At 30.8% G+C, this 14,181-nt stretch overlaps 1 protein-coding gene and 1 long non-coding RNA gene across 3 annotated transcripts in view; one reads left to right on the plus strand and one right to left on the minus strand.

Moving 5' to 3' along the window:
• LOC126819252 (death-associated protein kinase 1) overlaps nucleotides 1–14,181 on the minus strand; it is a 111,946-nt gene that overhangs the window by 55,624 nt on the left and 42,141 nt on the right. The gene's annotated exons all lie outside the window — the stretch shown is intronic.
• On the plus strand, nucleotides 1,672–5,143 carry LOC126819255 (uncharacterized). 2 transcript variants are annotated; one of them, XR_007679561.2, is made up of 3 exons: nucleotides 1,672–1,748; nucleotides 3,144–3,205; nucleotides 4,647–5,143. It is a non-coding gene; the product is annotated as an uncharacterized LOC126819255 (long non-coding RNA). The 2 variants fall into 2 exon arrangements; XR_007679560.2 differs by lacking the exon at nucleotides 1,672–1,748 and adding an exon at nucleotides 2,037–2,077.

The following is a 14,181-nucleotide window of genomic DNA, read 5'->3' on the forward strand; positions in this document are numbered from 1 at the left end:
CGGAAACGCTTTACAGCGGCCTCGCTAAGTACACTCTATCATTTAGCCTCGATCTAACTGACGTATTTTCATCAGGTTATCCCTTATTTGATTTAATCAATTAGTGAAATCCTATTTAAATCCGAGCTGTAGCCGAGCCATCCGTGGGTCTACAGAGTTGATTTTGGTCTTGTTGTTTAAATAAAGATCTAATTTATAATTTCTATAACATCTGAAGCCTAAATTAAGACTTGCAATAATCAGATTTAGCTCTTGCATAATGCATGTTTAAAAAACGGACATTGTAAGCCATACAGAACTATAAATCCAAATGAGTGGATGTGGTGAACCAGCCATTCTCTCTTTAATATTTCCTACAGAGAAATACATCTTTTTCTCGTACATTTTGAGAATTCTTCACAGGCATAAATTATATCAGAATCACCTACAGAGACTTGGCCTATTTAAAATACTTTCCTTCCTTTTTTTATGGATGTCTACATGTGATATGAAGTATTAACCACTTGATGAATTTGTTTTTAGGTTATGAATAAATGAAATGCATTTACAACTTTGGTGGTTTTCTTAAAATCGGAATGAATGCAATTTTTTTATTTTGCTTCATTGAAACTAAAAAAATATTACATTGTAATTGTATTTGTACAGATTCTCTGTATTTATCTACTGTGTTTTTAATACCTACCTCAAACACGTTGGATATTGTAACTTCATCAACAGAATCCTGCTGAGATTCCCCGTCCATATTAGGACCAAGAACCATTTCAGATTTGTAGGATTTAATCTCACACATTGAAAATATTACTCAGCATTATTGTCCACACGAAAGATTTCAGTCCAAATGTATGTTTATATGTACATGCATACTCCATATTGCCTAACTACACTTGCAATATCCATTATTCAATATTAGAGTTCTCCAATCAATATGCACTTTAATAACCTGCTGGTTTTAATGAATTTAATAAAATTGAAACAATAAAGAGTAACACAAAGTAATCCGTTCACTTCTTGAGATAGTGTTCAAATATAAAAAAACAAAAAAAACAATCAACGTTGAATTGCTAAATTACAACATACACTTGCAAATTTTCCTTGCTATAAAATCAAGATAATCCTTCATCCAACAGCCTGACACTTTTAGGTAGGAATCCAATAATACCAAGGTGACAGGTTTTAATGATATGTCTGCTTATTATGCTGCTTACTATGAATAGAAATGAATACAGCCAGGCTTGCAAGAAAAAAAACTACATATTGTTCTTAATAAATTTCAAAATTGGTTCCATATTTGAGTGTACTGATTATTATAATGCTTCCAATATTATGTAGGTTTTTCTGGTATTCATCAGACGGCAACAATAACAAAACTCAAATCTTACACAACTGGTAGCAATCACAAATATATGTTTCTGTACATAGTAAACTGCAAGCTACAAGTTTGTTATAAATCTACTAAATCCAGCTACCGCCTGGCCTAATTTTACACCTTTTGTACAGTATAAATAAATGTCCTTATATACTGCTAACTGATCTTATAAAAGTCTTGTCTATTGAACAAATTACGCCCATCAGCCTACAGGCAAAAATAGATATTTCTATTTCAAATCCAACGAATCATATCACAAATTGTATGAATGCACGTGTAATGCTTGTTTAAATAAGGCAGAGAGAGAAAACATTGGTCTAGAAAGGAAAACGGTGATATAGCAGTACAATATTGATAACCTTGCTTCAAGTAAGGTATCCAGGTAATAGAAGCCTACCAGGTATAAATAATGTGTAAAATATGGTAATAAAAGGATAATAAATGATTAATCAATGACTTTTTGTTGGAAGTTTAGGCCAACTTAATAGACAGAAATATAACTGGCTACTCCCATGAAAACGAATATATTTCAGTTCACTTGAGTGGGAATGTCTTAATAAAGATTTCTGAAATCACCAAATCATACCGTTGAGGCGTTGACATTTAAGAACTTCCTCCACTTATGTCAAACATGTAATTCCAATAAAACTGTAAACTGTCACATTGTCAACGGAGGTCTTATTTTTAGCACCAAGGTCAAGGTTTTCAGTTGTAAGTCCAGAACTGTTTTTCATAGAACTAAAATATTCCATAAAAGTCTATTTGGATAATCAGCAATGAAAATTGAGTGTTGATTTTATACTATTGATTTTTTTTTCTACCTATGCAGCTACTAACATGATAAATAGTTCAGCCATTTCTAACTCAATAAGCTGCCTGCTTCCGTTTAGTCGTTGAATTAAGGTGAATAACAACAGGTAGAGAAGGTTGACACAAAACACTCACTGATAACTGATCCATTTGTACATACTACATTCCCATCTTGTGCCAATTCTAGTCCTGGATTACAATAACCATGATACAAGTTGCATTTAGAGATTGTTAAACTAATACTATATGACTGAGTACATATGCACAGCTGTGGTAGCTATGAAAACTCTACCTACATTCATACTGAACAATACAAATAGCTAGCACACTTTATCGTATATTGTTTTATATCTCTAATATTCATTAATATTTTGATAATTATCACATGTCATGTCATGGAACTTCACAAAAATACTTCCTCTATAAACAGCAGATCCACGCACATGTGTCATTAGTATTATATGTTACACAGCAGGCTACTATATAACTGTAACAATTATTGAAATACTAATCCGCTACTGTGCCTAGCTACCTGTATAGAATCTCCAACAATTTATATCTGAGTATAATACATCTCTGTTAAAAACAGGTATTGTACAAGTTTGATGAAAATGTCATAAACTGTTGACTAACCATGTGTGACATGTATATTAGCTTTCTATAGGTTGTCTACTACACATGTATAATAGCTTCCCTATAACATATCGTGTCGGTAACGATCAGTACGCCAACCCAATCTATATACCTGCTTTATTGACAAATCTTTAGTAGGCTTTTAAAGGTAAATTATCACAGTGTTATGTTCCTATAAAATAATATCAATTAATAACTCCCACAGATCAGGTTTAAATGTTCTATTCTGTGTTAATGACAAATTATACAGAGAGGTAGACACTTGGTCTAGTTATGAGAGTTAGAAACAAGATCACTTCAGGACTAACATATACCTCTTTCTTTATTTCGATAGTTTGCTGGGCCGAGAGGAAACCGAAGAACTCAGAGAAAACATGCAACTATAATCCTTGTCAGGTAAAATCTAAGGATCGATCTAGTGCATCCATGGACCATTAATTGACCATCCTTAACTCTGAATGTGCCACTAGACCATTCAACATTTTAAACTTATAAAACAGAATTCAATCCTGAGTTTTAGAATTTAGGTGTTAAGTTTTTTGAGGATGTGGGGAATTTTTATAGGCATGATATCATACCCTACAATGTACTATTAGACATATGTATAATGCATACACTTTTTAGTCAGGGCCCTGTTTCTCAAAATCTTAACTAAAGATAAAATCCAAATTTTAGTAGATGCTTCAATTTTGATTGGCTAAGCACTAAAATCAATCTATAATTTATCCAATCAAATTACTAATATTTGGATTTTATCTTAGTTAAAATTTGTGAAACAAGCCACAGATCAACTATCAAAACACAAAGACAAACAAATAAAAAATAAAAATAAATCTTTTTGTCTGGGTCAGTTATTTAAATCCACCATGTATAAAATAAATTGACAGAATTCTACATTCTTCAGATATCAAACAAAAATAGCCAATCACAATCCATATAAAAATCTATATTGGTGCTATGGAAACAACAACTTTTAACAATGATAGTTTGATATAACACCAAATCATATTTTATCACTTACTTTTTTTAACTGATATCAAGGGGAAAAAGGCCACAGTTATCGTTCTATTAAAGACCTAATCTACTAGAATTTTAGGCCAAGCACATGTCACATTCTTTTTTAATTATCTGTCGACCACTGACCGATAAATTGTTTCTATCTATGAACATCAAGGCCAACAAGGTATCTAACCGAGGTTTCTTGTTTTATTTATACTACTATCTTGTCCCAGTATTGGGTTAAATTTAAAATAAGGAAATGTTTACTCTCCTTCTGCTGCAATATGGCTTTACAAGGTGCTTTAGGCAATACAAATTTTAATGTATTCTTTTTCTCACTGTAAACATATTCTTTTTCTCATTGTAAACCTTTTCTTTTTCTTATTGTAAACATGTTAATTTTCTCATTGGAAACCTATCTTTTTTTTTCTTGCTGTATACATATTCTTTTTCTCATTGTAAACCTATTCTTTTTCTCATTGTAAACCTTCCCTTTTTCTTGTAAATCTATTCAATTTCAAGCAGAATGAATTGATTGAGTTTTTTTGTTTTTAATTAATTAATTTCACATACCAAAAATAAGTAAAAGTTTTCAAGTTACTTTTCCCGCAGCCAAACCATGATTGTGTTGTATGTAATTAAGATATTTCCATTAGTTTGACAATTATTTGTATGGAAATATGTTCTCATTTCACTTTTTACATCACATTACCATTTGCAATTAATAAATGATCTGGTTTTTACTAATTTTGTAATGCAATATACCTGAAGCACTTTTAAGATATATTTTAACACTTAACACTGTAAGTCTTTCAAATGAAATTCCATATTATTTCAGCCCTGTTTATACATGTATATATGAAGAGGAATATATATGGTTTTCTGTTGACTTCGCTCTGAATGGAAAGTTTTATGATAAAAAGTGTTTTTATTGAGGTAGTAAAATATATATGGCTATGTTCCAAATAAACTCACTATAGTGTGTATAAAGAGGTTTAGTTCAAATATTTGACTTGATTTTAGTGAAGAGAAGAAAGTAGAAAGTAAAGACTAATTGTCTACTTGTAGAAGAGATGAATGGTTATATTAGTCGAGAGGAGAAGAGTATCTGACAACACAGTTCGTCAACACATATAATTACAAGAAATACTCAAAACACTCTGCCAACATGCATCAAAACATGAGTGAACTACATTTTATTATGTAGATCTGAGCAGAACTATTATTATAACAAAAAGAAATTATATAAGACATTCATTACAATACTGGACCAATAGCGCAGAAAATATTGAGCAGTTCAAAAAGAAATCATATAGAATGCATATTCTATTTACTGTTGCCTTCTTCAGATAATATTTCAGCCTTCGAGGTCACAAGCAAAACACAGAAAAACAAATTCCTTAAAATAGAGTGTATCGATTTTATTACATGGAATATGCTTAGTCTTTTAGTGAAAAATAATAGATTTTGTTATGGTATATCACGTAATATGATCAAGAATAGCAAGATTATTTTTACTCTGATTTAAATAAAATCATCAATCACAGCAGTCAATGATCCCCAACTGTCATTTCAAAATTACAAACCGATCAATATTGTGAAAATTAGTCCAAACTATATATATAATTCCTATGTTATTATACGACTAGTCCTAATTACTGGTATTTTGTTTTTATTTCGTTAATAACTATTTTGAAATTTGAGTCAACCTAGGAAGCTGGGACCAGCAATATTCAAAGTGTGAATGTAGATGTAGCTTCTCCCTGCAGCTAATGAGAGATCAAATGGTAATAGAACAGTAATCAACTTTGCTTTGTAGTAGTTTGCAACTTCACCATTGGTCCAAGAATGAAAGCTGTATTTTCAATGTATTTTTAGAATTTTTATCAACATTCAGATGACTGGGAAGCAATCTAGGTAATAAAATATAAATACATAAATAATTATCTGATAATATTCAAGTCTTCGCATTTACCAGTATAATTCTATATACATGTGCTAGGGTGCCCCATGGAGCCAAAACTTTCCCTACTGAAAGTTGAACTCCACACAGCGAATGTGCACGCTTCAGTGGTTTGTCATGAAGTGATTTCTGGCTATTCACGCAGTGCGATAACTCTCAGCTCAAGAGTCCACGAGTCTATAAATAGCCATCGCACATGCAATTCTCTACAAATCTATCAACTATTACAAAGGTAAAAAATCTATTGTTGACGATTCGGAATAGCAGTAATATTTAGCTTATTGGTTATTACAGCAGCTTTGGCTTTAGAAATTTTTTATTTTTTAAATTGCTTTTATCATTAATTATACCGTTAGGAGTGACATCTTTTGGTTTAGTACAAATAATATCTCTGAAACATTCGGGTTAGGCAAGAACATGATATTAGCAGTTGTTTCATTTTACTTTTACAAGGTTCTTAAAACAATTGTTGAGTTGCCTAACATGCATGTTTTTAAATTCAATTTCTTGTTCCAGCTTTCTGTTATGTTTCGTAAAAAAGTAGTCTTGATTATCCCAGCCTGTTAATCAGACAGAGAATGGTCAGTAGACTGGTTAAGCGAGACTAATTTCAAAACAAGGGCACGTAATCTTTTACTCAAAAGTGCCCGGATGTTATGGCTGACACTCGTAACGATTTTTCAGTCTATTATTTATTGATAGTTAAATGGTCATAGCTTATTAAGTACAAAATGACTGTTTATCTAGTGACTATATAAATGTGCGAAACTGATTTAAGGCATTTCGCACATTTATATAGTCACTAGATAAACAGTCATGTTGTACTTAATAATATATATATATATATATATATATATATATATATATATATATATATTGTTTACAATTACAAATAAAACAGAATACACAAGACAGCCCACTTGTTGTACCCATTAAAAGACACAACATGGGTATAATAATTATTTATTCAGTAAAAATAATTACAATAAAAATGAATACATGTATATATTATAAAAAAATAACATTAATGTGTGATTATAAGTAAAATTGAAGCAGTTTTATTGCAAACAGAGTGGAGCATTATCAAATATGAGCAATATATAATGTAAATATTGTTTTTATCAAAATTGAGACAGATATGGCAATTTGGTACATGTAAATGCCCATGAAAATACTGTCCCGAGATCACATGAGTGTGTAGTTAAGATGAAATGTTGAATGACCTTTTCAGTGCCAGTCTTAGGATATTTCGGATTTTGTGCAGAGTACAACTAATGTACAGTCCACCCATTGCTTTTGCAATGCTACTCATTATATTTTGGTAGAATTTAACTACATAAGTCTATCTGTAACAGAGAATGTCAGCATAGGAATAGCATATTTCAGTTTATTCATTACTGGGATATTCAACAAAAATAAAAACACAAACTAATTTTTGTAAATCAAAAAGAAAAAAAATATGGGCTGAGAAAGGTTCAAATTTAGTTAAGATGCTGAATTGCTAATGGTAAATCTCTGTATAATTTTGGGTTCCCCATAGTTGCGGGCCCCTAAGGCCGAAAATGTCTTTTTGCGAAAAATGGCTATTGTTATTATCATTATTTCTTCATGTTTATTTTACTTGATCAGAACAGTTTTGGACACAGATCGAGTTTAAGAGATATAGGGGGAATAACTCTTGATATGATTGCTTTCAGATGAACCCTTTGCTTGGGAATATAAATTAAACTGCATAAAAAACATGCTTATTTTATTCTACAATCTACAATATTTAAAATTTATTTGCATTTAACAATTAAGGTGACAGCTATATGAACTGTTTGACATAAAATATATAGGCAGCTAAAACACATTAATAAAAACCCTTCACATAAAACAATAAGCTTATACTTAACATTAAAGGGCGTTGACTAGTCTAAGACACGCACTTACTTTTCAATACCAATCCTATTAAGATTTTGCATACTTGGTCCATGTGTAAAATAACCAGAGGACACATAATGGAAGTACAAGTGGAAAGAAAAAACTATTTATAGTAAAGTAGGTTTCCCCGACCCTATCAGTTCTTGAATAAATTATGATGTCAGACACATCCGTGACGGGATCCTCAGTTAAAAAATCATGGCTTCCTCTAGCAACAGTTTCACACTGGACCATCATATCTATATATCATCATCATATCTATATATGATGTCAGAAGGAATTCCCCTACGACACGATTTATCGAGGTCTACCATCTATCATGACTAAGACATCGCTAAATTTCTATTTTGATGGTTGAAGACTACCATTTTATGATCTATAAAATGATTTTGAGAGCGGCGGTGTAGTGCACTGAAGTAATTTACTTTTTACATCCAGATTATTGATACCTCTTTTTAGAATTCTAGAATTTCCAAGAAAACTCATCATTTTTTTGCATTTCCATGGATACCAGACAAACCACGGTCTATAGCCAAAAAGTGTCCCTTACGCTTCTTGCATTGCATTTAGCATTGTTCATGCTAAATTTGATGAAAATCCATGCAGGCATAACGAGAAAATTTGACTTTTGTTGTCATCAGTACCTTTATTTTCATGCTTTTGGGTCAAGTTTGGAACACAGTTGGTAAATAAAATTGGTATTTTTGGAGGGATTAATATGTAGTTTATCACCCCAAATAGCAAAAAATGTCATATCTTATGGACAAAACTTAAGAGTGTTAGCTTTAAAATATACATTTTAGAGTACTCAACGCCCTTAATAAACAAAAACAATTAAAGCTTTGCATTTATAAATATAACTTGTGATTTGCATAACATGTAGGTTTCATTTACAGATGTATCATCGTCATAAACAAAATAGACAATTAAACAACAATAATTTCAATGATAACACTCTGAATTTCCCTTTATCCTTAAATGTGAAGCTGAATAAAAAAAGAAAATTAAAGTCTCTGAGCTGATTTAAGCAATACAGAAATACCCTTCAAAGTAGGTGTTGTGGAAATTGAATCTCTAACAGGAATATCATTCCAAAAATGGTTAAATTCAGTTTAGTATTTACAAAGATATGATGAATTAAAATTTCATTGATCTATGCTGCACCACCACCATCTTAATGTTTTTCGAATTCTAATTGATGGGCCTCTTTTTAATCCTACTGAATCCAACCCAGAAGATTATCTAGCTCTGATATTTTGATTTTGTTTTCTTAATTATATGTTAAATAATAAATCTGAGGGATTCAATATTTTCAGAAAAATGCAAATCATACTCAGTTACTTTCAATCTATTTTTATTCGGTTTTGTCAAATTACATTTTCTTAATGATGCATAATGAGTTTTCTTTGGTCATTATTTTCATTGACAACAAATTTAAATTAGGTTAGAGGAATTATAAGGAGGTCTGGGGGTCTATGTTGGTAGAATTATAGTTATTTGTGTCATGGGGAGAAGAGGATTCAACATTCCAGGTACGGACGGGACTAGATGGTGTAATACATGAATCTTCTACAGGACGGACATACAATGAATCATCACTGGGACTGGTAGGTACACTCACACTACTACAACAACCAGCCTAAAGAAGGAATTAACTCAAAATAATATCACAACAAAAGCAAACAGTATTACAAAAATATTTTGACTGTTGTTAATTTCTTGAAATGAAACATTTCATCCAGTAATTTTTGATATTTTTTGCCAATAAGATTATTAAGATATTCATTTAAAAGATGTAAATTTCGCTCAAGATACATAATGGCTTTATTATAACAGTATAATGTAGCTATGTCTATAATAAGCTAAATGTGCAACAGATGCTTTTACTATTAAAATGCAACAAACATTTAAATGAGCAGAAACATGCATTCTTCAGCATTCAAGTGTATATAATAATATAAAAATTCTAACAACATACATGCCTGTATACTCTTCTTGAAAGTGACTTAAACAGCTCACAAATACATTCATAAAGATGACTTTTATCTTTCTGTTCACCATAAAATTTATTCTTTTAAATGTATTTTATAAATATATTAACAGTGGTATGATATTGCTATGGCCCAAGGTAGATACTTATACTTTCATGGTTTAGAAATTTCAATAATTTTATCGTTACTAAACTACATAGATTCTATTTTAAAATACTTTGTGAACATTATATGTTCATGCATTATTTCAAACTTTGCCATTTCAATGAATAAATTTGAAAACACTTCAATAAATTATAATTTATTACTTGCTGCTGTGTAAAAATCCATATAAAAATATTTTATTTACTCAGCTCTGTTTAATACAATATTTCTCTACTCCTACATCAGTGTTTGGTTGAACGAATAAATCAATATTAAAACTACATAATAATCATACCACGTTATTAAATAAATGAATCATACGAGCGTACTTGTAGATGTACATACAGACAACCTAGTACATATAATATAATATGTTTTACATCAATCGTCCAAGCTGTATTTTGTGTAAGACAAACCTGATAATATGCATTGCATGCCTTACTTCAACTTTTTTGCGTTTCCATGAACAAATTTTTGTTTTGTCTATCATTACATCATTTAGTTTAGTTTTTGCATCATCGGTTAATTTACATATTTTTTTAAACTATAATACATTCATCTATACATACAATTATTTCATATAATTTCAAATCATATCATATAATTTCGGTCGAAACACCTTTTGTTTCTGTAAATGTTTTTAGTATTTTTTTTTTTGAGAGAGAGAGAGAGAGAGAGAGAGAGAGAGATAGAGAGCGGGGTGGGGTGGATTATTTAGTCAGTTTGTGAAGTCAAAACTGTACATGGTGCAAACATTCTGCCAAAGTAGATGTGGTTGGCGTCGGTTATATCTAGGTTATTTCTCTAGGAATCTTCTTCAGATTTTCATTTTTGGATTCTTTGGACGAATCCCATATGGGCTCTGACTGACAGTTTTTAATTCAGAAGTTTGCTTGATTAATATTAGCATCAAAGATTTGTGAAAGTTTTTTTCGTCATTTTTTCGACATTCAAGATGGCATATCTCTGTCACTATTTGAGGTATCAAGTTGAAACTTGGTAGGAATAAGGAACACATCAATGCCTTTAAAATAGCATATCAAAACATTTTGTGACGGCTTCCGAAAACTTCCAGAAATTACCGAGGCCTTCCGATTTTTCCCGAACATGAGAGAGAGAGAAATGGGGTTTAACGTCCACTCGACACAAACTAGGCCATTTCGGGACTACCATATGGTTTAATTTTATTTCAATAATTCGCTTGCGCGTAGGGGTCTTTAGCAGTGGGAGGAAACCGGAGGACCCGGAGAAAACCCACGAGGTTGGACAGGCGACCCTACTCCTTGTCATGTACAACCGGGGATTCGAAACCACGCCAGTCGACTCAATGACAGACCTTATGATACAGCGCGCGCACGCTAACCATTCAGCCATCCAACGCCCCCTTACCCAAACATAAATAGTTCTATTTTAAAAATAGACAAAAAATGACACATGGTGGTGTTAGCCCCAGATATTATCTTTCATTTTCAAAGACCTTGTTCGATAACATTTTCAACTGCTTGGCTGCCATATTGGATTTTACAAAAAAAACCCATTCAAAATCGATATTCAGCCGCCATTTTAATTCCAATTTTCAAAAACTTTTTTCTTGTATTGAACCTACACCAAATGGCAACAATCCTTAGGGAGCCGTTTTTTTAATTTCAATTTTGTTTACTTTCGGTTTCACTTTGAAGTTTGTTCGACTTTTCACCATCTAGATGGAGACCTAATCTGTCCATGACTCAATAATTTATGGTGTAACTTGAATGTTGATGTGACAAGGCGTGACGTGACGTGACATACCGAAACACGCCAGTACATGTTATATTTCTAAAATTGTTTGCAGGGGATAGTTACTTCTGTCATTCTAAAAGAGTACTACTTTATTGTTATACATGTATGTAACTGTAAGTATATTTAGCTTGGCCTTCCCCTAAAATGTGTTATCTCCCCTTAAAGAGGTTAGAGTGTTGATATAATGGCAACTTCTTCAATACATTTTAAGGGAAAGCGCTTAAGCTCTATAGCTACTCTGTGTAGTTCAAATAATTAAGTAACAATAATTTGGTTATTTCTGTTTTGTTTGGATATGCGGTAAAAAATTCATTTATTGAGTATTTTCTCATTAGTTTTAAAAATTTACAGTTCTAAGGTTTTGTATCTATCGCAGGTAGGAATAGTTGCTTCTAGTTTTAATTTATATACGTAATACTTAAACAAGAATATTATTTGATTTACAAAAGTCCATTTGTGAATATTATCAAAAACTGATTTATCTAGGCATCCAAGGTGAATTTCCTGGTGTGTTATAGTTATGTTAATATTTGCTTTTTTAATAATTTCATACACTTCATTCCATATCCGTTGCGTGTAATTACATATAAATAAACAATTCACAGTTTCAATATCTGAAAGACAGAAAGAATACAGAGTTGATTCTGTCATTCTTAATTTACAAAGTAATGTGTGTAAATTTTTCTATGGATGTACTTATATTGGAAGTTCTGTAATTTAGAATTAATATTTACATGTTGAGCTAATATGAACATCATTTTTATTGATTTTCACTAAATTGGTTTATATTTAGTTCCTCCTCCCATTTAGTAATCAATTTTGCTTTTTCGTACTTAGCTAAAATCATGTGGTTATAAATGTCTCATAGCAGTTATAGATTTTAAATCTTTTTTATATTATGCTTTCAAATTTTGGTTGATGTCATCTATAGCTTTGTTATAAGTTCGAATAGGTGTGTCATTTAGATTCACTTGGGTTTAAGGAATTTTCTAAAGACTAACGCTATTATTTACATAAAACTGGTCATTCCCATCTTTTATATAAAACTTTGCTTTATTTCCGATAAATTCATGTAAGTAGATTATATACTAACAGTTTCCTCATACCTATGGTTATAGATATTTTTTATATTTTTATTGTTACAAACTAGCTGATTTTTAAAAGATCGATCTTTTGTGTATAAATCTTGTGCCAGTTACTAAAGTTTCCTGATAAAACGGCAATAAAATTTTTAATTCAGATTTGTAATTACATGTACATGCTGGTAGAATATCACCACCATACTTATCTGCTATAAAATCAAAGGTGGTTTTCCAAGTTTGTCTGCGATATCACCTCGGTGGAAGCGGACGTAAAATACAACTAACACTAACTAACTAACTCCAAGTTTGTAGCCAGGGCGAATATCTTTTTTAAACAAAAGATGCTCCTGGCTGTCATCATTTCTTGAAGACTAATCATGTTCAAACCGCCAAATTCTATTTTTTGACTAATCATATTCCTTTTAATTTTATCCGGACCATTCCATAAGAAATTGATAGACAAAAGGTTTAATAACCTGGATTTAACCTATTAATGTAAGGTTTCTTTTCTTAATATTCTTTCTATATCATCTACTTGGGGTTCAAAATTTTCTCTATGGGTGGTTTTTGACAAAAATATCCTTTGAAAAGACTATTCCTAATATTCTGATGTTATTTTTACAAATGAAACCAATACTTGCCACATCTGTTTGAAAATCCAAATTTACTTTTTTGGCAATATGAGGTGGTTTTTTTTTTATCCCAGCGATGATAAGCTTATATCAATTAAAGATATATCAATTAAATTCAGCCTACCAAAAGAATATGGTAACTTGAATTTTTTTGATTTTAAATAAAATTGCACATTGAGAAGTATGCAATAAACATATAGCAAAAGCAATTATTAAAATTTTCTACCCTCAGTAATCAGTCATCGATTAAATACACAATTCACATCTAATTATACAACTGTTTACTATATAATTCTAATTCATTTCAGGGACAATCAGTATAAGATTATAAATGTGTTTATTTATTTAGCATAAAGTCAACCTATCTATATCTTAAAATGTTCATAATTTCTGATTAGGTCAATTTAGAGATTTAACATAAATATGTTCTAATTGTCTACATTTCAAGTAAATAATGAAATGTATAATTGATAAATGTCCAGGTAACTTTATTGCTAGCTAACTTTTCAATAATGACTATTTATTAAGAATACATGCATTGATCTTGTTCCTTCAAATAAACATCCTATATGATGGTTAAACTTGTATGGTGATAACACTAACAACACTTATATAAAAAGGCTTGCAAAATATTTAATATCTAATATAGTATTTAGGATGCCTTTCTTCCAGTTTACATGAAGTTAAACTCTACAAAAATAGATTCACATGCTACATAATAATATGATAATGTGATTCATGCCTGTAAATTTATATGTAGTCCTGAACTGTCTCATAAAACAATCAGATTGCTGATTAATTATAATACTCTTTTCATACATTAGTTACCTTCATATACTTGTTTATAACTTGACTGAAA

Source organism: Patella vulgata, chromosome 4 (genome assembly GCF_932274485.2).
Source record: "Patella vulgata chromosome 4, xgPatVulg1.2, whole genome shotgun sequence".
Lineage (NCBI taxonomy): Eukaryota > Metazoa > Mollusca > Gastropoda > Patellidae > Patella > Patella vulgata.